General features: G+C 55.5%; 1 protein-coding gene across 1 annotated transcript in view; it reads left to right on the forward strand.

Moving 5' to 3' along the window:
- The window catches only part of LOC137309936 (E3 ubiquitin-protein ligase TRIM39-like), a 55,622-nt gene that overhangs the window by 5,658 nt on the left and 22,088 nt on the right, over positions 1-27,876 (forward strand). The window lies entirely within an intron of this gene.

The following is a 27,876-nucleotide window of genomic DNA, read 5'->3' on the forward strand; positions in this document are numbered from 1 at the left end:
CTCTCACAGACACACACGCCCTGTCACAGAGACTCACACAGACACACACGCCCTGTCACAGAGACTCACACAGACACACACGCCCTGTCACAGAGACTCACACAGACACACACGCCCTGTCACAGAGACTCACACAGACACACACGCCCTGTCACAGAGACTCACACAGACACACACGCCCTGTCACAGAGACTCACACAGACACACACGCCCAGTCACAGAGACTCACACAGACACACACGCCCTGTCACAGAGACTCACACAGACACACACGCCCTGTCACAGAGCCTCACAGACACACACGCCCTGTCACAGAGACTCACACAGACACATACGCCCCGTCACAGAGACTCATACAGACACACATAAGAACATAAGAACATAAGAAATTGGAGCAGGAGGAGGCCAATCGGCCCCTCGAGCCTGCTCCGCCATTCAATAAGATCATGGCTGATCTGATCCCAACCACAAATCTAAAGAACACAAGAAGTCGGAGCAGGACCCGGCCACATAGCCCCTGGGCCCTCTCCGCCACCCACAGGGCATTGACCGATCCGAACTCAGCTTCATGTCCAATTTCCTGCCCGCTCCCCATAACCCCTAATTCCCTTTACTTCTGGGAAACTGTCTATTTCTGTTTTAAATTTATCTAATGATGTAGCTTCCACAGCTTCCTGGGGCAGCAAATTCCACAGACCTACCACCCTCTGAGTGAAGAAGTTTCTCCTCATCTCAGTTTTGAAAGAGCAGCCCCTTATTCTAAGATTATGCCCCCTAGTTCTAGTTTCACCCATCTTTGGGAACATCCTTACTGCATCCACCCGATCAAGACCCTTCACAATCTTATATGTTTCAATAAGATCGCCTCTCATTCTTCTGAACTCCAATGAGTAGAGTCCCAATCTACTCAACCTCTCCTCATATGTCCGCCCCCTCATCCCCGGGATTAACCGAGTGAACCTTCTTTGTACTGCCTCGAGAGCAAGTATGTCTTTTCTTAAGTATGGAGACCAAAACTGTATGCAGTATTCCAGGTGCGGTCTCACCAATACCTTATATAACTGCAGCAATACCTCCTTGTTTTTATATTCTATCCCCCGAGCAATAAAAGCCAACATTCCGTTGGCCTTCTTGATCACCTGCTGCACCTGCATACCAACTTTTTGATTTTCTTGCACTAGGACCCCCAGATCCCTTTGTACTGCAGTACTTTCCAGTCTCTCGCCATTAAGAAAATAACTTGCTCTCTGATTTTTCCTGCCAAAGTGCATAACCTCACATTTTCCAATATTATATTGCATCTGCCAAATCTCCGCCCACTCACCCAGCCTGTCTATATCCCCTTGCAGGTTTTTTATGTCCTCCTCACTCTCTACTTTCCCTCCCATCTTTGTATCATCTGCAAATTTTGATATGTTGCACTCGGTCCCCTCCTCCAAATCGTTAATATAGATTGTAAAGAGTTGGGGACCCAGCACCGACCCCTGTGGAACACCACTGGTTACTGGTTGCCAGTCCGAAAATGAACCATTTATCCCAACTCTCTGCTTCCTGTTTGATAACCAATCCTCCACCCATGCCAGAATATTACCCCCAATCCCGTGATTTTTTATCTTAAGTAATAATCTTTTATGTGGCACCTTGTCGAATGCCTTCTGGAAGTCTAAATACACTACGTCCACTGGTTCCCCTTTATCCACCCTATACGTTATATCCTCGAAGAACTCAAGCAAATTTGTCAGACATGACTTCCCCTTCATAAAGCCATGCTGACTTTGTCCTATTAAATTATGCTTATCTAAATGTTCCGTTACTGTCTCCTTAATAATAGACTCCAAAATTTTACCCACCACAGATGTTAAGCTAACTGGCCTATAATTTCCAGCCTTCTGCCTACTACCCTTTTTAAATAACGGTGTTACATTAGCAGTTTTCCAATCTGCCGGGACCTCTCCTGAGTCCAGGGAATTTTGGAAAACTATCACCAAAGCATCCACAATCCCTACTGCCACTTCCCTCAAGACCCTAGGATGGAAGCCATCAGGTCCAGGGGATTTATCCGCCTTGAGTCCCATTATTTTACTGAGTACCATCTCCTGAGTGATTTTAATCGTATTTAGCTCCTCCCCCCCGAGAGCCCCCTGTTTGTCCAGTGTTGGGATATTCTTAGTGTCCTCTACTGTAAAGACTGAAACAAAATATTTGTTCAGCATTTTTGCCATCTCCATGTTTCCCACCATTAATTTCCCGGTCTCATCCTCTAAGGGACCTATGTTTGCCTTAGCCACCCTTTTTCTTTTTATATAACTATAGAAACTCTTGCTATCTGTTTTTATATTTTTTGCTAATTTCTTTTCATAATCTAACTTCCCTTTCTTAATCAATCCTTTAGTTACTTTTTGCTGTCTTTTGAAGAATTCCCAATCTTCTATCCTCCCACTAAGTTTGGCTACCTTATATGTCCTTGTTTTTAGTCGGATACTGTCCTTGATTTCTTTACTTAGCCACGGGTGGCTGTCATTTCTTTTACACCCTTTTTTCCTCAGTGGAATATATTTATTTTGAAAGTTGTAAAATAACTCCCTAAATGAACACCACTGCTCATGTACCGTCTTACCCTTTAATCTATTTTCCCAGTCCACTTTAATCAATTCCGCTCTCATACCATCATAGTCTCCTTTATTCAAGCTCAGTACGCTTGTTTGAGAATCAACCTTCTCACCCTCTAATTGGATATGGAATTCAACCATGTTGTGGTCGCTCGTTCCAAGGGGATCCTTAACTAGGACATTATTAATTAATCCTGACTCATTACACAGGACCAGGTCCAAGGTTGCCTGCCCCCTTGTAGGATCAGTTACATACTGCTCAAGAAATCCATCCCTGATGCACTCAATGAACTCGTCCTCAAGGCTGCTCTGCCCAATTTGATTTGTCCAGTTAATATGATAATTAAAATCCCCCATAATTATGGCTGTTCCCTTATTACATGCCCCGACTATCTCCTGATTAATACTTCTTCCAGCAGAGTTGCAACTATTAGGAGGCCTATATACTACGCCCACTAATGTTTTTTTTCCATTATTATTCCTTATCTCCACCCAAACTGTTTCATTATCTTGATGCTTTGTCCCAATATCATTTCTCTGTATTACAGTGATTCCTTCCTTTATTAACATAGCCACCCCACCTCCCCTTCCTTCCTGCCTGTCCTTCCTGATTGTTAAATACCCTGGCATATTTAATTCCCAGTCGTTGTCACCCTGCAGCCATGTTTCTGTAATGGCCACAAGATCATACCCATACGTAGTTATTTGTGCCGTTAACTCGTCCATTTTATTACGAATGCTACGTGCATTCAGATAAAGAACTTTCAAATCTGTTTTGTGACGCTTAGTTCCTGCTTTTTCCTTTTTTAACACTTTACCTATTACTCCATACCTTCTGTCCCTTCCTGTTACGCTTTCCTCTCTCTCCCTGCTCAGGTTCCCAACCCCCTGCCACATGCCCTGTCACAGAGACTCACACAGACACACACGCCCCATCACAGAGACTCACACAGACACACACGCCCTGTCACAGAGACTCACACAGACACACACGCCCTGTCACAGAGACTCATACAGACACACACGCCATGTCAGAGTCTCACACAGACACACACGCCCTGTCACAGAGACTCACAGAGACACATACGCCCTGTCACAGAGACTCACACAGACACACTCGCCCCGTCACAGAGACTCACACAGACACACACGCCCTGTCAGAGTCTCACACAGACACACACGCCCTGTCACAGAGACTCACACAGACACACACGCCCTGTCACAGAGACTCACACAGACACACACGCCCCGTCACAGAGACTCACACAGACACACACGCCCTGTCACAGAGACTCACACAGACACACACGCCCTGTCACAGAGACTCACACAGACACACACGCCCCATCACAGAGACTCACACAGACACACACGCCCTGTCACAGAGACTCACACAGACACACACGCCCTGTCACAGAGACTCATACAGACACACACGCCATGTCAGAGTCTCACACAGACACACACGCCCTGTCACAGAGACTCACAGAGACACATACGCCCTGTCACAGAGACTCACACAGACACACTCGCCCCGTCACAGAGACTCACACAGACACACACGCCCTGTCAGAGTCTCACACAGACACACACGCCCTGTCACAGAGACTCACACAGACACACACGCCCTGTCACAGAGACTCACACAGACACACACGCCCTGTCACAGAGTCTCACACAGACACACACGCCCTGTCACAGAGACTCACACAGACACACACGCCCCGTCACAGAGACTCACACAGACACACACGCCCTGTCACAGAGACTCACACAGACACACACGCCCCGTCACAGAGACTCACACAGACACACACGCCCCGTCACAGAGACTCACACAGACACACACGCCCTGTCACAGAGACTCACACAGACACACACGCCCCGTCACAGAGACTCACACAGACACACACGCCCCGTCACAGAGACTCACACAGACACACACGCCCTGTCACAGAGACTCATACAGACACACACGCCATGTCAGAGTCTCACACAGACACACACGCCCTGTCACAGAGACTCACAGAGACACATACGCCCTGTCACAGAGACTCACACAGACACACTCGCCCCGTCACAGAGACTCACACAGACACACACGCCCTGTCAGAGTCTCACACAGACACACACGCCCTGTCACAGAGACTCACACAGACACACACGCCCTGTCACAGAGACTCACACAGACACACACGCCCTGTCACAGAGTCTCACACAGACACACACGCCCTGTCACAGAGACTCACACAGACACACACGCCCCGTCACAGAGACTCACACAGACACACACGCCCTGTCACAGAGACTCACACAGACACACACGCCCCATCACAGAGACTCACACAGACACACACGCCCCGTCACAGAGACTCACACAGACACACACGCCCTGTCACAGAGACTCACACAGACACACACGCCCCGTCACAGAGACTCACACAGACACACACGCCCCGTCACAGAGACTCACACAGACACACACGCCCTGTCACAGAGACACACACAGACACGCATGCCCCGTCACAGAGACTCACACAGACAAACACGCCCTGTCACAGAGACTCACACAGACACACACGCCCTGTCACAGAGACTCACACAGACACACACGCCCCGTCACAGAGACTCACACAGACACACACGCCCTGTCACAGAGACTCACACAGATACACACGCCCTGTCACAGAGACTCACACAGACACACACGCCCTGTCACAGAGACTCACACAGACACACACGCCCTGTCACAGAGACTCACACAGACACACACGCCCTGTCACAGAGACTCACACAGACACACACGCCCTGTCACAGAGACTCACACAGACACACACGCCCTGTCACAGAGACTCACACAGACACACATGCCCAGTCACAGAGACTCACACAGACACACACGCCCTGTCACAGAGACTCACACAGACACACACGCCCCGTCACAGAGACTCACACAGACACGCACGCCCAGTCACAGAGACTCACACAGACACGCACGCCCTGTCACAGAGACTCACACAGACACACACGCCCCGTCACAGAGACTCACACAGACACACACGCCCTGTCACAGAGACTCACACAGACACACACGCCCAGTCACAGAGACGCACACAGACACACACGCCCTGTCACAGAGACTCACACAGACACACACGCCCCGTCACAGAGACTCACACAGACACACACGCCCTGTCACAGAGACTCACACAGACACACACGCCCCGTCACAGAGACTCACACAGACACACACGCCCTGTCACAGAGACTCACACAGACACACACGCCCAGTCACAGAGACGCACACAGACACACACGCCCTGTCACAGTGACTCACACAGACACACACGCCCCGTCACAGAGACACACACAGACACACACGCCCTCTCACAGAGACTCACACAGACACACACGCCCTGTCACAGAGACTCACACAGACACACACGCCCTGTCACAGAGACTCACACAGACACACACGCCCTGTCACAGAGACTCACACAGACACACACGCCCTGTCACAGAGCCTCACAGACACACACGCCCCGTCACAGAGACTCACACAGACACACACGCCCCGTCACAGAGACTCTCACAGATACACTCGCCCTGTCACAGAGACTCACACAGACACACACGCCCTGTTACAGAGCCTCACAGACACACACGCCCCGTCACAGAGACTCACACAGACACACACGCCCTGTCACAGAGACTCACACAGACACACACGCCCTGTCACAGAGACTCACACAGGCACACACGCCCCGTCTCAGGGACTCACACAGACACACACGCCCCGTCACAGAGACTCACACAGACACACACGCCCCGTCACAGAGACTCACACAGACGCACACGCCCTGTCACAGAGACTCACACAGACACACACGCCCTGTCACAGAGACTCACACAGACACACACGCCCCGTCACAGAGACTCACACAGACGCACACGCCCTGTCACAGAGACTCACACAGACACACACGCCCTGTCACAGAGACTCACACAGACACACACGCCGTGTCACAGAGACTCACACAGACACACACGCCATGTCACAGAGACTCACACAGTCACACACGCCCTGTCACAGAGACACACACAGACACACACGCCCTGTCACAGAGACTCACACAGACACACACGTCCTGTCACAGAGACTCACACAGACACACACGCCCTGTCACAGAGACGCACACAGACACACACGCCCTGTCACAGAGACTCACACAGACACACACGCCCTGTCACAGAGACTCACACAGACACACACGCCCTGTCAGAGTCTCACACAGACACACACGCCCTGTCACAGAGACTCACAGAGACACATACGCCCTGTCACAGAGACTCACACAGACACACACGCCCTGTCACAGAGACTCACACAGACACACACGCCCTGTCAGAGTCTCACACAGACACACACGCCCTGTCACAGAGACTCACAGAGACACATACGCCCTGTCACAGAGACTCACACAGACACACACGCCCCATCACAGAGACTCACACAGACACACACGCCCTGTCACAGAGAATCACACAGACACACACGCCCTGTCACAGAGACTCACACAGACACACACGCCCTGTCACAGAGTCTCACACAGACACACACGCCCTGTCACAGAGACTCACACAGACACACACGCCCCGTCACAGAGACTCACACAGACACACACGCCCTGTCACAGAGACTCACACAGACACACACGCCCCATCACAGAGACTCACACAGACACACACGCCCCGTCACAGAGACTCACACAGACACACACGCCCTGTCACAGAGACTCACACAGACACACACGCCCCGTCACAGAGACTCACACAGACACACACGCCCCGTCACAGAGACTCACACAGACAGACACGCCCTGTCACAGAGACTCACACAGATACACACGCCCTGTCACAGAGACTCACACAGACACACACGCCCTGTCACAGAGACTCACACAGACACACACGCCCTGTCACAGAGACTCACACAGACACACACGCCCTGTCACAGAGACTCACACAGACACACACGCCCTGTCACAGAGACTCACACAGACACACACGCCCTGTCACAGAGACTCACACAGACACACATGCCCAGTCACAGAGACTCACACAGACACACACGCCCTGTCACAGAGACTCACACAGACACACACGCCCCGTCACAGAGACTCACACAGACACGCACGCCCAGTCACAGAGACTCACACAGACACGCACGCCCTGTCACAGAGACTCACACTGACACACACGCCCTGTCACAGGGACTCACACAGACACACACGCCCTGTCACAGAGACTCACACAGACACACACGCCCTGTCACAGAGACTCACACAGACACACACGCCCCGTCACAGAGACTCACACAGACACACACGCCCCGTCACAGAGACTCACACAGACACACACGCCCTGTCACAGAGACTCACACAGACACACACGCCCAGTCACAGAGACGCACACAGACACACACGCCCTGTCACAGAGACTCACACAGACACACACGCCCCGTCACAGAGACTCACACAGACACACACGCCCTGTCACAGAGACTCACACAGACACACACGCCCCGTCACAGAGACTCACACAGACACACACGCCCTGTCACAGAGACTCACACAGACACACACGCCCAGTCACAGAGACGCACACAGACACACACGCCCTGTCACAGTGACTCACACAGACACACACGCCCCGTCACAGAGACACACACAGACACACACGCCCTCTCACAGAGACTCACACAGACACACACGCCCTGTCACAGAGACTCACACAGACACACACGCCCTGTCACAGAGACTCACACAGACACACACGCCCTGTCATAGAGACTCACACAGACACACACGCCCTGTCACAGAGCCTCACAGACACACACGCCCCGTCACAGAGACTCACACAGACACACACGCCCCGTCACAGAGACTCTCACAGATACACTCGCCCTGTCACAGAGACTCACACAGACACACACGCCCTGTTACAGAGCCTCACAGACACACACGCCCCGTCACAGAGACTCACACAGACACACACGCCCTGTCACAGAGACTCACACAGACACACACGCCCTGTCACAGAGACTCACACAGGCACACACGCCCCGTCTCAGGGACTCACACAGACACACACGCCCCGTCACAGAGACTCACACAGACACACACGCCCTGTCACAGAGACTCACACAGACACACACGCCCTGTCACAGAGACTCACACAGACACACACGCCCTGTCACAGAGACTCACACAGACACACACGCCCTGTCACAGAGACTCACACAGACACACACGCCCCGTCACAGAGACTCACACAGACGCACACGCCCTGTCACAGAGACTCACACAGACACACACGCCCTGTCACAGAGACTCACACAGACACACACGCCGTGTCACAGAGACTCACACAGACACACACGCCATGTCACAGAGACTCACACAGTCACACACGCCCTGTCACAGAGACACACACAGACACACACGCCCTGTCACAGAGACTCACACAGACACACACGTCCTGTCACAGAGACTCACACAGACACACACGCCCTGTCACAGAGACGCACACAGACACACACGCCCTGTCACAGAGACTCACACAGACACACACGCCCTGTCACAGAGACTCACACAGACACACACGCCCTGTCAGAGTCTCACACAGACACACACGCCCTGTCACAGAGACTCACAGAGACACATACGCCCTGTCACAGAGACTCACACAGACACACACGCCCTGTCACAGAGACTCACACAGACACACACGCCCTGTCAGAGTCTCACACAGACACACACGCCCTGTCACAGAGACTCACAGAGACACATACGCCCTGTCACAGAGACTCACACAGACACACACGCCCCATCACAGAGACTCACACAGACACACACGCCCTGTCACAGAGAATCACACAGACACACACGCCCTGTCAGAGTCTCACACAGACACACACGCCCTGTCACAGAGACTCACACAGACACACACGACCCGTCACAGAGACTCACACAGACACACACGCCCTGTCACAGAGACTCATACAGACACACACGCCCCGTCACAGAGACTCTCACAGATACACTCGCCCTGTCACAGAGACTCACACAGACACACACGCCCTGTCACAGAGACTCACACAGACACACACGCCCTGTCACAGAGACTCACACAGACACACACGCCCTGTCACAGAGACTCACACAGACACACACGCCCTGTCACAGAGACTCACACAGACACACACGCCCCGTCACAGAGACTCATACAGACACACACGCCCTGTCACAGAGACTCACACAGACACACACGCCCCGTCACAGAGACTCATACAGACACACACGCCCCGTCACAGGGACTCACACAGACACACACGCCCCGTCACAGAGACTCACACCGACACACACGCCCCTCACAGAGACTCACACAGACGCACACGCCCTGTCACAGAGACTCACACAGACACACACGCCTTGTCACAGAGAGTCACACAGACACACACGCCCTGTCACAGAGACTCACACAGACACACACGCCCAGTCACAGAGACTCACACAGACACACACGCCCTGTCACAGAGACTCACACAGACACACACGCCCTGTCACAGAGACTCACACAGACACACATGCCCAGTCACAGAGACTCACACAGACACACACGCCCTGTCACAGAGACTCACACAGACACACACGCCCCGTCACAGAGACTCACACAGACACGCACGCCCAGTCACAGAGACTCACACAGACACACACGCCCCGTCACAGAGACTCACACAGACACGCACGCCCAGTCACAGAGACTCACACAGACACGCACGCCCTGTCACAGAGACTCACACAGACACGCACGCCCTGTCACAGAGACTCACACAGACACACACGCCATGTCAGAGTCTCACACAGACACACACGCCCTGTCACAGAGACTCACAGAGACACATACGCCCTGTCACAGAGACTCACACAGACACACTCGCCCCGTCACAGAGACTCACACAGACACACACGCCCTGTCAGAGTCTCACACAGACACACACGCCCTGTCACAGAGACTCACACAGACACACACGCCCTGTCACAGAGACTCACACAGACACACACGCCCTGTCACAGAGTCTCACACAGACACACACGCCCTGTCACAGAGACTCACACAGACACACACGCCCCGTCACAGAGACTCACACAGACACACACGCCCTGTCACAGAGACTCACACAGACACACACGCCCCGTCACAGAGACTCACACAGACACACACGCCCCGTCACAGAGACTCACACAGACACACACGCCCTGTCACAGAGACTCATACAGACACACACGCCCCGTCACAGGGACTCACACAGACACACACGCCCCGTCACAGAGACTCACACAGACACACACGCCCCTCACAGAGACTCACACAGACGCACACGCCCTGTCACAGAGACTCACACAGACACACACGCCCTGTCACAGAGAGTCACACAGACACACACGCCCTGTCACAGAGACTCACACAGACACACACGCCCTGTCACAGAGACTCACACAGACACACACGCCCAGTCACAGAGACTCACACAGACACACACGCCCTGTCACAGAGACTCACACAGACACACACGCCCTGTCACAGAGACTCACACAGACACACATGCCCAGTCACAGAGACTCACACAGACACACACGCCCCGTCACAGAGACTCACACAGACACGCACGCCCAGTCACAGAGACTCACACAGACACGCACGCCCTGTCACAGAGACTCACACAGACACGCACGCCCTGTCACAGAGACTCACACAGACACACACGCCATGTCAGAGTCTCACACAGACACACACGCCCTGTCACAGAGACTCACAGAGACACATACGCCCTGTCACAGAGACTCACACAGACACACTCGCCCCGTCACAGAGACTCACACAGACACACACGCCCTGTCAGAGTCTCACACAGACACACACGCCCTGTCACAGAGACTCACACAGACACACACGCCCTGTCACAGAGACTCACACAGACACACACGCTCTGTCACAGAGTCTCACACAGACACACACGCCCTGTCACAGAGACTCACACAGACACACACGCCCCGTCACAGAGACTCACACAGACACACACGCCCTGTCACAGAGACTCACACAGACACACACGCCCCGTCACAGAGACTCACACAGACACACGCGCCGTGTCACAGAGACTCACACAGATACACACGCCCTGTCACAGAGACTCACACAGACACACACGCCCCGTCACAGAGACTCACACAGACACACACGCCCTGTCACAGAGACTCACACAGACACACACGCCCCGTCACAGAGACTCACACAGACACACACGCCCTGTCACAGAGACTCACACAGATACACTCGCCCTGTCACAGAGACTCACACAGACACACACGCCCCGTCAGAGACTCACACAGACACACACGCCCCGTCACAGAGACTCACACAGACACACACGCCCTGTCACAGAGACTCACACAGACACACACGCCCCGTCACAGAGACTCACACAGACACACACGCCCCGTCACAGAGACTCACACAGACACACACGCCCTGTCACAGAGACACACACAGACACACATGCCCCGTCACAGAGACTCACACAGACACACACGCCCTGTCACAGAGACTCACACAGACACACACGCCCTGTCACAGAGACTCACACAGACACACACGCCCCGTCACAGAGACTCACACAGACAGACACGCCCTGTCACAGAGACTCACACAGATACACACGCCCTGTCACAGAGACTCACACAGACACACACGCCCTGTCACATAGACTCACACAGACACACACGCCCTGTCACAGAGACTCACACAGACACACACGCCCTGTCACAGAGACTCACACAGACACACACGCCCCGTCACAGAGACTCACACAGACACACACGCCCTGTCACAGAGACTCACACAGACACACACGCCCTGTCACAGAGACTCACACAGACACACACGGCCAGTCACAGAGACTCACACAGACACACACGCCCTGTCACAGAGACTCACACAGACACACACGCCCTGTCACAGAGACTCACACAGACACACATGCCCAGTCACAGAGACTCACACAGACACACACGCCCTGTCACAGAGACTCACACAGACACACACGCCCCGTCACAGAGACTCACACAGACACGCACGCCCAGTCACAGAGACTCACACAGACACGCACGCCCTGTCACAGAGACTCACACAGACACGCACGCCCTGTCACAGTGACTCACACAGACACGCACGCCCTGTCACAGAGACTCACACAGACACACACGCCCTGTCACAGAGACTCACACAGACACACACGCCCCGTCACAGAGACTCACACAGACACACACGCCCTGTCACAGAGACTCACACAGACACACACGCCCAGTCACAGAGACGCACACAGACACACACGCCCTGTCACAGAGACTCACACAGACACACACGCCCCGTCACAGAGACTCACACAGACACACACGCCCTGTCACAGAGACTCACACAGACACACACGCCCCGTCACAGAGACTCACACAGACACACACGCCCTGTCACAGAGACTCACACAGACACACACGCCCAGTCACAGAGACGCACACAGACACACACGCCCTGTCACAGAGACTCACACAGACACACACGCCCCGTCACAGAGACTCACACAGACACACACGCCCTGTCACAGAGACTCACACAGACACACACGCCCCGTCACAGAGACTCACACAGACACACACGCCCTGTCACAGAGACTCACACAGACACACACGCCCTGTCACAGAGACTCACACAGACACACACGCCCTGTCACAGAGACTCACACAGACACACACGCCCTGTCACAGAGACTCACACAGACACACACGCCCTGTCACAGAGCCTCACAGACACACACGCCCCGTCACAGAGACTCACACAGACACACATGCCCCGTCACTGAGACTCTCACAGATACACTCGCCCTGTCACAGAGACTCACACAGACACACACGCCCTGTTACAGAGCCTCACAGACACACACGCCCCGTCACAGAGACTCACACAGACACACACGCCCTGTCACAGAGACTCACACAGACACACACGCCCTGTCACAGAGACTCACACAGACACACACTCCCCGTCACAGGGACTCACACAGACACACACGCCCCGTCACAGTGACTCACACAGACACACACGCCCCGTCACAGAGACTCACACAGACGCACACGCCATGTCACAGAGACTCACACAGACACACACGCCCTGTCACAGAGACTCACAAAGACACACACGCCGTGTCACAGAGACTCACACAGACACACACGCCATGTCACAGAGACTCACACAGACACACACGCCCTGTCACAGAGACACACACAGACACACGCGCCCTGTCACAGAGACTCACACAGACACACACGCCCTGTCACAGAGACTCACACAGACACACACGCCCTGTCACAGAGACGCACACAGACACACACGCCCTGTCACAGAGACTCACACAGACACACACGCCCTGTCACAGAGACTCACACAGACACACACGCCCTGTCACAGGGAATCACACAGACACACACGCCCTGTCAGAGTCTCACACAGACACACACGCCCTGTCACAGAGACTCACACAGACACACACGCCCTGTCACAGAGACTCACACAGACACACACGCCCCGTCACAGAGACTCACACAGACACACACGCCCTGTCACAGAGACTCATACAGACACACACGCCCCGTCACAGAGACTCTCACAGATACACTCGCCCTGTCACAGAGACTCACACAGACACACACGCCCTGTCACAGAGACTCACACAGACACACACGACCCGTCACAGAGACTCACACAGACACACACGCCCTGTCACAGAGACTCATACAGACACACACGCCCCGTCACAGAGACTCTCACAGATACACTCGCCCTGTCACAGAGACTCAAACAGACACACACGCCCTGTCACAGAGACTCACACAGACACACACGCCCTGTCACAGAGACTCACACAGACACACACGCCCCGTCACAGAGACTCACACAGACACACACGCCCTGTCACAGAGACTCACACAGACACACACGCCCCGTCACAGAGACTCATACAGACACACACGCCCTGTCACAGAGACTCACACAGACACACACGCCCTGTCACAGAGACTCACACAGACACACACGCCCAGTCACAGAGACTCACACAGACACACACGCCCAGTCACAGAGACGCACACAGACACACACGCCCTGTCACAGAGACTCACACAGACACACACGCCCCGTCACAGAGACTCACACAGACACACACGCCCTGTCACAGAGACTCACACAGACACACACGCCCCGTCACAGAGACTCACACAGACACACACGCCCCGTCACAGAGACTCACACAGACACACACGCCCTGTCACAGAGACACACACAGACACACATGCCCCGTCACAGAGACTCACACAGACACACACGCCCTGTCACAGAGACTCACACAGACACACACGCCCTGTCACAGAGACTCACACAGACACACACGCCCCGTCACAGAGACTCACACAGACAGACACGCCCTGTCACAGAGACTCACACAGATACACACGCCCTGTCACAGAGACTCACACAGACACACACGCCCTGTCACATAGACTCACACAGACACACACGCCCTGTCACAGAGACTCACACAGACACACACGCCCTGTCACAGAGACTCACACAGACACACATGCCCAGTCACAGAGACTCACACAGACACACACGCCCTGTCACAGAGACTCACACAGACACACACGCCCCGTCACAGAGACTCACACAGACACGCACGCCCAGTCACAGAGACTCACAGAGACACGCACGCCCTGTCACAGAGACTCACACAGACACGCACGCCCTGTCACAGTGACTCACACAGACACGCACGCCCTGTCACAGAGACTCACACAGACACACACGCCCTGTCACAGAGACTCACACAGACACACACGCCCCGTCACAGAGACTCACACAGACACACACGCCCTGTCACAGAGACTCCCACAGACACACACGCCCAGTCACAGAGACGCACACAGACACACACGCCCTGTCACAGAGACTCACACAGACACACACGCCCCGTCACAGAGACTCACACAGACACACACGCCCTGTCACAGAGACTCACACAGACACACACGCCCCGTCACAGAGACTCACACAGACACACACGCCCTGTCACAGAGACTCACACAGACACACACGCCCAGTCACAGAGACGCACACAGACACACACGCCCTGTCACAGAGACTCACACAGACACACACGCCCCGTCACAGAGACTCACACAGACACACACGCCCAGTCACAGAGACGCACACAGACACACACGCCCTGTCACAGAGACTCACACAGACACACACGCCCCGTCACAGAGACTCACACAGACACACACGCCCTGTCAGAGTCTCACACAGACACACACGCCCTGTCACAGTGACTCACACAGACACACACGCCCCGTCACAGAGACTCACACAGACACACACGCCCTGTCACAGAGACTCACACAGACACACACGCCCTGTCACAGAGACTCACACAGACACACACGCCCTGTCACAGAGACTCACACAGACACACACGCCCTGTCACAGAGACTCACACAGACACACACGCCCTGTCACAGAGCCTCACAGACACACACGCCCCGTCACAGAGACTCACACAGACACACACGCCCCGTCACTGAGACTCTCACAGATACACTCGCCCTGTCACAGAGACTCACACAGACACACACGCCCTGTTACAGAGCCTCACAGACACACACGCCCCGTCACAGAGACTCACACAGACACACACGCCCTGTCACAGAGACTCACACAGACACACACGCCCTGTCACAGAGACTCACACAGACACACACGCGCCGTCACAGGGACTCACACAGACACACACGCCCCGTCACAGTGACTCACACAGACACACACGCCCCGTCACAGAGACTCACACAGACGCACACGCCATGTCACAGAGACTCACACAGACACACACGCCCTGTCACAGAGACTCACAAAGACACACACGCCGTGTCACAGAGACTCACACAGACACACACGCCATGTCACAGAGACTCACACAGACACACACGCCCTGTCACAGAGACACACACAGACACACGCGCCCTGTCACAGAGACTCACACAGACACACACGCCCTGTCACAGAGACTCACACAGACACACACGCCCTGTCACAGAGACGCACACAGACACACACGCCCTGTCACAGAGACTCACACAGACACACACGCCCTGTCACAGAGACTCACACAGACACACACGCCCTGTCACAGGGAATCACACAGACACACACGCCCTGTCAGAGTCTCACACAGACACACACGCCCTGTCACAGAGACTCACACAGACACACACGCCCTGTCACAGAGACTCACACAGACACACACGCCCCGTCACAGAGACTCACACAGACACACACGCCCTGTCACAGAGACTCATACAGACACACACGCCCCGTCACAGAGACTCTCACAGATACACTCGCCCTGTCACAGAGACTCACACAGACACACACGCCCTGTCACAGAGACTCACACAGACACACACGCCCTGTCACAGAGACTCACACAGACACACACGCCCCGTCACAGAGACTCACACAGACACACACGACCCGTCACAGAGACTCACACAGACACACACGCCCTGTCACAGAGACTCATACAGACACACACGCCCCGTCACAGAGACTCTCACAGATACACTCGCCCTGTCACAGAGACTCAAGCAGACACACACGCCCCTTCACAGAGACTCACACAGACACACACGCCCAGTCACAGAGACCCTCACAGACGCACACGCCCCGTCACAGAGCCTCACAGACACACACGCCCTGTCACAGAGACTCACACAGACACACACGCCCTGTCACAGAGACCCTCACAGACGCACACGCCCCGTCACAGAGCCTCACAGACACACACGCCCTGTCACAGAGACTCACACAGACACACACGCCCTGTCACAGAGACCCTCACAGACGCACACGCCCCGTCACAGAGCCTCACAGACACACACGCCCTGTCACAGAGACTCACACAGACACACACGCCCTGTCACAGAGACTCACACAGACACACACGCCCTGTCACAGAGACTCACACAGACACACACGCCCCGTCACAGAGACTCACACAGACACACACGCCCTGTCACAGAGACTCACACAGACACACACGCCCCGTCACAGAGACTCATACAGACACACACGCCCTGTCACAGAGACTCACACAGACACACACGCCCCGTCACAGAGACTCATACAGACACACACGCCCCGTCACAGGGACTCACACAGACACACACGCCCCGTCACAGAGACTCACACAGACACACACGCCCCTCACAGAGACTCACACAGACACACACGCCCCGTCACAGAGACTCACACAGACACGCACGCCCAGTCACAGAGACTCACACAGACACGCACGCCCTGTCACAGAGACTCACACAGACACGCACGCCCAGTCACAGAGACTCACACAGACACGCACGCCCTGTCACAGAGACTCACACAGACACGCACGCCCTGTCACAGAGACTCACACAGACACACACGCCATGTCAGAGTCTCACACAGACACACACGCCCTGTCACAGAGACTCACAGAGACACATACGCCCTGTCACAGAGACTCACACAGACACACTCGCCCCGTCACAGAGACTCACACAGACACACACGCCCTGTCAGAGTCTCACACAGACACACACGCCCTGTCACAGAGACTCACACAGACACACACGCCCTGTCACAGAGTCTCACACAGACACACACGCCCTGTCACAGAGACTCACACAGACACACACGCCCCGTCACAGAGACTCACACAGACACACACGCCCTGTCACAGAGACTCACACAGACACACACGCCCCGTCACAGAGACTCACACAGACACACACGCCCCGTCACAGAGTCTCACACAGACACACACGCCCTGTCACAGAGACTCATACAGACACACACGCCCCGTCACAGGGACTCACACAGACACACACGCCCCGTCACAGAGACTCACACAGACACACACGCCCCTCACAGAGACTCACACAGACGCACACGCCCTGTCACAGAGACTCACACAGACACACACGCCCTGTCACAGAGAGTCACACAGACACACACGCCCTGTCACAGAGACTCACACAGACACACACGCCCAGTCACAGAGACTCACACAGACACACACGCCCTGTCACAGAGACTCACACAGACACACACGCCCTGTCACAGAGACTCACACAGACACACATGCCCAGTCACAGAGAATCACACAGACACACACGCCCTGTCACAGAGACTCACACAGACACACACGCCCCGTCACAGAGACTCACACAGACACGCACGCCCAGTCACAGAGACTCACACAGACACGCACGCCCTGTCACAGAGACTCACACAGACACGCACGCCCTGTCACAGAGACTCACACAGACACACACGCCATGTCAGAGTCTCACACAGACACACACGCCCTGTCACAGAGACTCACAGAGACACATACGCCCTGTCACAGAGACTCACACAGACACACTCGCCCCGTCACAGAGACTCACACAGACACACACGCCCTGTCAGAGTCTCACACAGACACACACGCCCTGTCACAGAGACTCACACAGACACACACGCCCTGTCACAGAGACTCACACAGACACACACGCCCTGTCACAGAGTCTCACACAGACACACACGCCCTGTCACAGAGACTCACACAGACACACACGCCCCGTCACAGAGACTCACACAGACACACACGCCCTGTCACAGAGACTCACACAGACACACACGCCCCGTCACAGAGACTCACACAGACACACACGCCCCGTCACAGAGACTCACACAGACACACACGCCCTGTCACAGAGACTCACACAGACACACACGCCCTGTCACAGAGACTCACACAGACACACACGCCCCGTCACAGAGACTCACACAGACACACACGCCCCGTCACAGAGACTCACACAGACACACACGCCCTGTCACAGAGACACACACAGACACACATGCCCCGTCACAGAGACTCACACAGACACACACGCCCTGTCACAGAGACTCACACAGACACACACGCCCTGTCACAGAGACTCACACAGACACACACGCCCCGTCACAGAGACTCACACGGACAGACACGCCCTGTCACAGAGACTCACACAGATACACACGCCCTGTCACAGAGACTCACACAGACACACACGCCCTGTCACAGAGACTCACACAGACACACACGCCCTGTCACAGAGACTCACACAGACACACACGCCCTGTCACAGAGACTCACACAGACACACACGCCCTGTCACAGAGACTCACACAGACACACACGCCCAGTCACAGAGACTCACACAGACACACACGCCCTGTCACAGAGACTCACACAGACACACATGCCCAGTCACAGAGACTCACACAGACACACACGCCCTGTCACAGAGACTCACACAGACACACACGCCCCGTCACAGAGACTCACACAGACACGCACGCCCAGTCACAGAGACTCACAGAGACACGCACGCCCTGTCACAGAGACTCACACAGACACGCACGCCCTGTCACAGTGACTCACACAGACACGCACGCCCTGTCACAGAGACTCACACAGACACACACGCCCTGTCACAGAGACTCACACAGACACACACGCCCCGTCACAGAGACTCACACAGACACACACGCCCTGTCACAGAGACTCCCACAGACACACACGCCCAGTCACAGAGACGCACACAGACACACACGCCCTGTCACAGAGACTCACACAGACACACACGCCCCGTCACAGAGACTCACACAGACACACACGCCCTGTCACAGAGACTCACACAGACACACACGCCCCGTCACAGAGACTCACACAGACACACACGCCCTGTCACAGAGACTCACACAGACACACACGCCCAGTCACAGAGACGCACACAGACACACACGCCCTGTCACAGAGACTCACACAGACACACACGCCCCGTCACAGAGACTCACACAGACACACACGCCCAGTCACAGAGACGCACACAGACACACACGCCCTGTCACAGAGACTCACACAGACACACACGCCCCGTCACAGAGACTCACACAGACACACACGCCCTGTCAGAGTCTCACACAGACACACACGCCCTGTCACAGAGACTCACACAGACACACACGCCCCGTCACAGAGACTCACACAGACACACACGCCCTGTCACAGAGACTCACACAGACACACACGCCCTGTCACAGAGACTCACACAGACACACACGCCCTGTCACAGAGACTCACACAGACACACACGCCCTGTCACAGAGACTCACACAGACACACACGCCCTGTCACAGAGCCTCACAGACACACACGCCCCGTCACAGAGACTCACACAGACACACACGCCCCGTCACTGAGACTCTCACAGATACACTCGCCCTGTCACAGAGACTCACACAGACACACACGCCCTGTTACAGAGCCTCACAGACACACACGCCCCGTCACAGAGACTCACACAGACACACACGCCCTGTCACAGAGACTCACACAGACACACACGCCCTGTCACAGAGACTCACACAGACACACACGCGCCGTCACAGGGACTCACACAGACACACACGCCCCGTCACAGTGACTCACACAGACACACACGCCCCGTCACAGAGACTCACACAGACGCACACGCCATGTCACAGAGACTCACACAGACACACACGCCCTGTCACAGAGACTCACAAAGACACACACGCCGTGTCACAGAGACTCACACAGACACACACGCCATGTCACAGAGACTCACACAGACACACACGCCCTGTCACAGAGACACACACAGACACACGCGCCCTGTCACAGAGACTCACACAGACACACACGCCCTGTCACAGAGACTCACACAGACACACACGCCCTGTCACAGAGACGCACACAGACACACACGCCCTGTCACAGAGACTCACACAGACACACACGCCCTGTCACAGAGACTCACACAGACACACACGCCCTGTCACAGGGAATCACACAGACACACACGCCCTGTCAGAGTCTCACACAGACACACACGCCCTGTCACAGAGACTCACACAGACACACACGCCCTGTCACAGAGACTCACACAGACACACACGCCCCGTCACAGAGACTCACACAGACACACACGCCCTGTCACAGAGACTCATACAGACACACACGCCCCGTCACAGAGACTCTCACAGATACACTCGCCCTGTCACAGAGACTCACACAGACACACACGCCCTGTCACAGAGACTCACACAGACACACACGCCCTGTCACAGAGACTCACACAGACACACACGCCCCGTCACAGAGACTCACACAGACACACACGACCCGTCACAGAGACTCACACAGACACACACGCCCTGTCACAGAGACTCATACAGACACACACGCCCCGTCACAGAGACTCTCACAGATACACTCGCCCTGTCACAGAGACTCAAGCAGACACACACGCCCTGTCACAGAGACTCACACAGACACACACGCCCTGTCACAGAGACTCACACAGACACACACGCCCCGTCACAGAGACTCACACAGACACACACGCCCTGTCACAGAGACTCACACAGACACACACGCCCCGTCACAGAGACTCATACAGACACACACGCCCTGTCACAGAGACTCACACAGACACACACGCCCCGTCACAGAGACTCATACAGACACACACGCCCCGTCACAGGGACTCACACAGACACACACGCCCCGTCACAGAGACTCACACAGACACACACGCCCCTCACAGAGACTCACACAGACACACACGCCCCGTCACAGAGACTCACACAGACACGCACGCCCAGTCACAGAGACTCACACAGACACGCACGCCCTGTCACAGAGACTCACACAGACACGCACGCCCAGTCACAGAGACTCACACAGACACGCACGCCCTGTCACAGAGACTCACACAGACACGCACGCCCTGTCACAGAGACTCACACAGACACACACGCCATGTCAGAGTCTCACACAGACACACACGCCCTGTCACAGAGACTCACAGAGACACATACGCCCTGTCACAGAGACTCACACAGACACACTCGCCCCGTCACAGAGACTCACACAGACACACACGCCCTGTCAGAGTCTCACACAGACACACACGCCCTGTCACAGAGACTCACACAGACACACACGCCCTGTCACAGAGTCTCACACAGACACACACGCCCTGTCACAGAGACTCACACAGACACACACGCCCCGTCACAGAGACTCACACAGACACACACGCCCTGTCACAGAGACTCACACAGACACACACGCCCCGTCACAGAGACTCACACAGACACACACGCCCCGTCACAGAGTCTCACACAGACACACACGCCCTGTCACAGAGACTCATACAGACACACACGCCCCGTCACAGGGACTCACACAGACACACACGCCCCGTCACAGAGACTCACACAGACACACACGCCCCTCACAGAGACTCACACAGACGCACACGCCCTGTCACAGAGACTCACACAGACACACACGCCCTGTCACAGAGAGTCACACAGACACACACGCCCTGTCACAGAGACTCACACAGACACACACGCCCAGTCACAGAGACTCACACAGACACACACGCCCTGTCACAGAGACTCACACAGACACACACGCCCTGTCACAGAGACTCACACAGACACACATGCCCAGTCACAGAGAATCACACAGACACACACGCCCTGTCACAGAGACTCACACAGACACACACGCCCCGTCACAGAGACTCACACAGACACGCACGCCCAGTCACAGAGACTCACACAGACACGCACGCCCTGTCACAGAGACTCACACAGACACGCACGCCCTGTCACAGAGACTCACACAGACACACACGCCATGTCAGAGTCTCACACAGACACACACGCCCTGTCACAGAGACTCACAGAGACACATACGCCCTGTCACAGAGACTCACACAGACACACTCGCCCCGTCACAGAGACTCACACAGACACACACGCCCTGTCAGAGTCTCACACAGACACACACGCCCTGTCACAGAGACTCACACAGACACACACGCCCTGTCACAGAGACTCACACAGACACACACGCCCTGTCACAGAGTCTCACACAGACACACACGCCCTGTCACAGAGACTCACACAGACACACACGCCCCGTCACAGAGACTCACACAGACACACACGCCCTGTCACAGAGACTCACACAGACACACACGCCCCGTCACAGAGACTCACACAGACACACACGCCCCGTCACAGAGACTCACACAGACACACACGCCCTGTCACAGAGACTCACACAGACACACACGCCCTGTCACAGAGACTCACACAGACACACACGCCCCGTCACAGAGACTCACACAGACACACACGCCCCGTCACAGAGACTCACACAGACACACACGCCCTGTCACAGAGACACACACAGACACACATGCCCCGTCACAGAGACTCACACAGACACACACGCCCTGTCACAGAGACTCACACAGACACACACGCCCTGTCACAGAGACTCACACAGACACACACGCCCCGTCACAGAGACTCACACGGACAGACACGCCCTGTCACAGAGACTCACACAGATACACACGCCCTGTCACAGAGACTCACACAGACACACACGCCCTGTCACAGAGACTCACACAGACACACACGCCCTGTCACAGAGACTCACACAGACACACACGCCCTGTCACAGAGACTCACACAGACACACACGCCCTGTCACAGAGACTCACACAGACACACACGCCCAGTCACAGAGACTCACACAGACACACACGCCCTGTCACAGAGACTCACACAGACACACACGCCCTGTCACAGAGACTCACACAGACACACACGCCCTGTCACAGAGACACACACAGACACACACGCCCTGTCACAGAGACTCACACAGACACACACGCCCTGTCACAGAGACTCACACAGACACACACGCCCTGTCACAGAGACTCACACAGACACACACGCCCAGTCACAGAGACTCACACAGACACACACGCCCTGTCACAGAGACTCACACAGACACACACGCCCCGTCACAGAGACTCACACAGACACGCACGCCCAGTCACAGAGACTCACACAGACACGCACGCCCTGTCACAGAGACTCACACAGACACGCACGCCCTGTCACAGTGACTCACACAGACACACACGCCCTGTCACAGAGACTCACACAGACACACACGCCCTGTCACAGAGACTCACACAGACACACACGCCCCGTCACAGAGACTCACACAGACACACACGCCCTGTCACAGAGACTCACACAGACACACACGCCCAGTCACAGAGACGCACACAGACACACACGCCCTGTCACAGAGACTCACACAGACACACACGCCCCGTCACAGAGACTCACACAGACACACACGCCCTGTCACAGAGACTCACACAGACACACACGCCCCGTCACAGAGACTCACACAGACACACACGCCCTGTCACAGAGACTCACACAGACACACACGCCCAGTCACAGAGACGCACACAGACACACACGCCCCGTCACAGAGACTCACACAGACACACACGCCCCGTCACAGAGACTCACACAGACACACACGCCCTGTCACAGAGACTCACACAGACACACACGCCCTGTCACAGAGACTCACACAGACACACACGCCCTGTCACAGAGACTCACACAGACACACACGCCCTGTCACAGAGACTCACACAGACACACACGCCCTGTCACAGAGACTCACACAGACACACACACCCTGTCACAGAGACTCACACAGACACACACGCCCTGTCACAGAGACTCATACAGACACACACGCCCTGTCACAGAGACTCACAGACACACACGCCCCGCACAGAGACTCACACAGACACACACGCCCCGTCACAGAGACTCTCACAGATACACTCGCCCTGTCACAGAGACTCACACAGACACACACGCCCTGTTACAGAGCCTCACAGACACACACGCCCCGTCACAGAGACTCACACAGACACACACGCCCTGTCACAGAGACTCACACAGACACACACGCCCTGTCACAGAGACTCACACAGACACACACGCCCCGTCACAGGGACTCACACAGACACACACGCCCCGTCACAGTGACTCACACAGACACACACGCCCCGTCACAGAGACTCACACAGACGCACACGCCCTGTCACAGAGACTCACACAGACACACACGCCCTGTCACAGAGACTCACAAAGACACACACGCCGTGTCACAGAGACTCACACAGACACACACGCCATGTCACAGAGACTCACACAGACACACACGCCCTGTCACAGAGACACACACAGACACACACGCCCTGTCACAGAGACTCACACAGACACACACGCCCTGTCACAGAGACTCACACAGACACACACGCCCCGTCACAGAGACTCACACAGACACACACGCCCTGTCACAGAGACTCATACAGACACACACGCCCCGTCACAGAGACTCTCACAGATACACTCGCCCTGTCACAGAGACTCACACAGACACACACGCCCTGTCACAGAGACTCACACAGACACACACGCCCTGTCACAGAGACTCACACAGACACACACGCCCCGTCACAGAGACTCACACAGACACACACGCCCTGTCACAGAGACTCACACAGACACACACGCCCCGTCACAGAGACTCATACAGACACACACGCCCTGTCACAGAGACTCACACAGACACACACGCCCCGTCACAGAGACTCATACAGACACACACGCCCCGTCACAGGGACTCACACAGACACACACGCCCCGTCACAGAGACTCACACAGACATACACGCCCCTCACAGAGACTCACACAGACGCACACGCCCTGTCACAGAGACTCACACAGACACACACGCCCTGTCACAGAGAGTCACACAGACACACACGCCCTGTCACAGAGACTCACACAGACACACACGCCCCGTCACAGAGACTCACACAGACACACACGCCCAGTCACAGAGACTCACACAGACACACACGCCCTGTCACAGAGACTCACACAGACACACACGCCCTGTCACAGAGACTCACACAGACACACATGCCCAGTCACAGAGACTCATACAGACACACACGCCCTGTCACAGAGACTCACACAGACACACACGCCCCGTCACAGAGACTCACACAGACACACACGCCCTGTCACAGAGACTCACACAGACACACACGCCCAGTCACAGAGACTCACACAGACACACATGCCCAGTCACAGAGACTCACACAGACACACACGCCCTGTCACAGAGACTCACACAGACACACACGCCCAGTCACAGAGACTCACACAGACACACACGCCCTGTCACAGAGACTCACACAGACACACACGCCCTGTCACAGAGACTCACACAGACACACATGCCCAGTCACAGAGACTCACACAGACACACACGCCCTGTCACAGAGACTCACACAGACACACACGCCCCGTCACAGAGACTCACACAGACACGCACGCCCTGTCACAGAGACTCACACAGACACGCACGCCCTGTCACAGAGTCTCACACAGACACACACGCCCTGTCACAGAGACTCACACAGACACACACGCCCCGTCACAGAGACTCACACAGACACACACGCCCCGTCACAGAGACTCACACAGACACACACGCCCTGTCACAGAGACTCACACAGACACACACGCCCAGTCACAGAGACTCACACAGACACACACGCCCTGTCACAGAGACTCACACAGACACACACGCCCTGTCACAGAGACTCACACAGACACAAATGCCCAGTCACAGAGACTCACACAGACACACACGCCCTGTCACAGAGACTCACACAGACACGCACGCCCCGTCACCGAGACTCACACAGACACGCACGCCCAGTCACAGAGACTCACACAGACACGCACGCCCTGTCACAGAGACTCACACAGACACACACGCCCTGTCACAGAGACTCACACAGACACACACGCCCTGTCACAGAGACTCACACAGACAAACACGCCCTGTCACAGAGACTCACACAGACACACACGCTCTGTCACAGAGACTCACACAGACACACACGCCCTGTCACAGAGACTCACACAGACACACACGCCCAGTCACAGAGACTCACACAGACACACACGTCCTGTCACAGAGACTCACACAGACACACACGCCCCGTCACAGAGACTC

This window comes from Heptranchias perlo, unplaced genomic scaffold (genome assembly GCF_035084215.1).
Source record: "Heptranchias perlo isolate sHepPer1 unplaced genomic scaffold, sHepPer1.hap1 HAP1_SCAFFOLD_192, whole genome shotgun sequence".
Taxonomy (NCBI): domain Eukaryota; kingdom Metazoa; phylum Chordata; class Chondrichthyes; order Hexanchiformes; family Hexanchidae; genus Heptranchias; species Heptranchias perlo.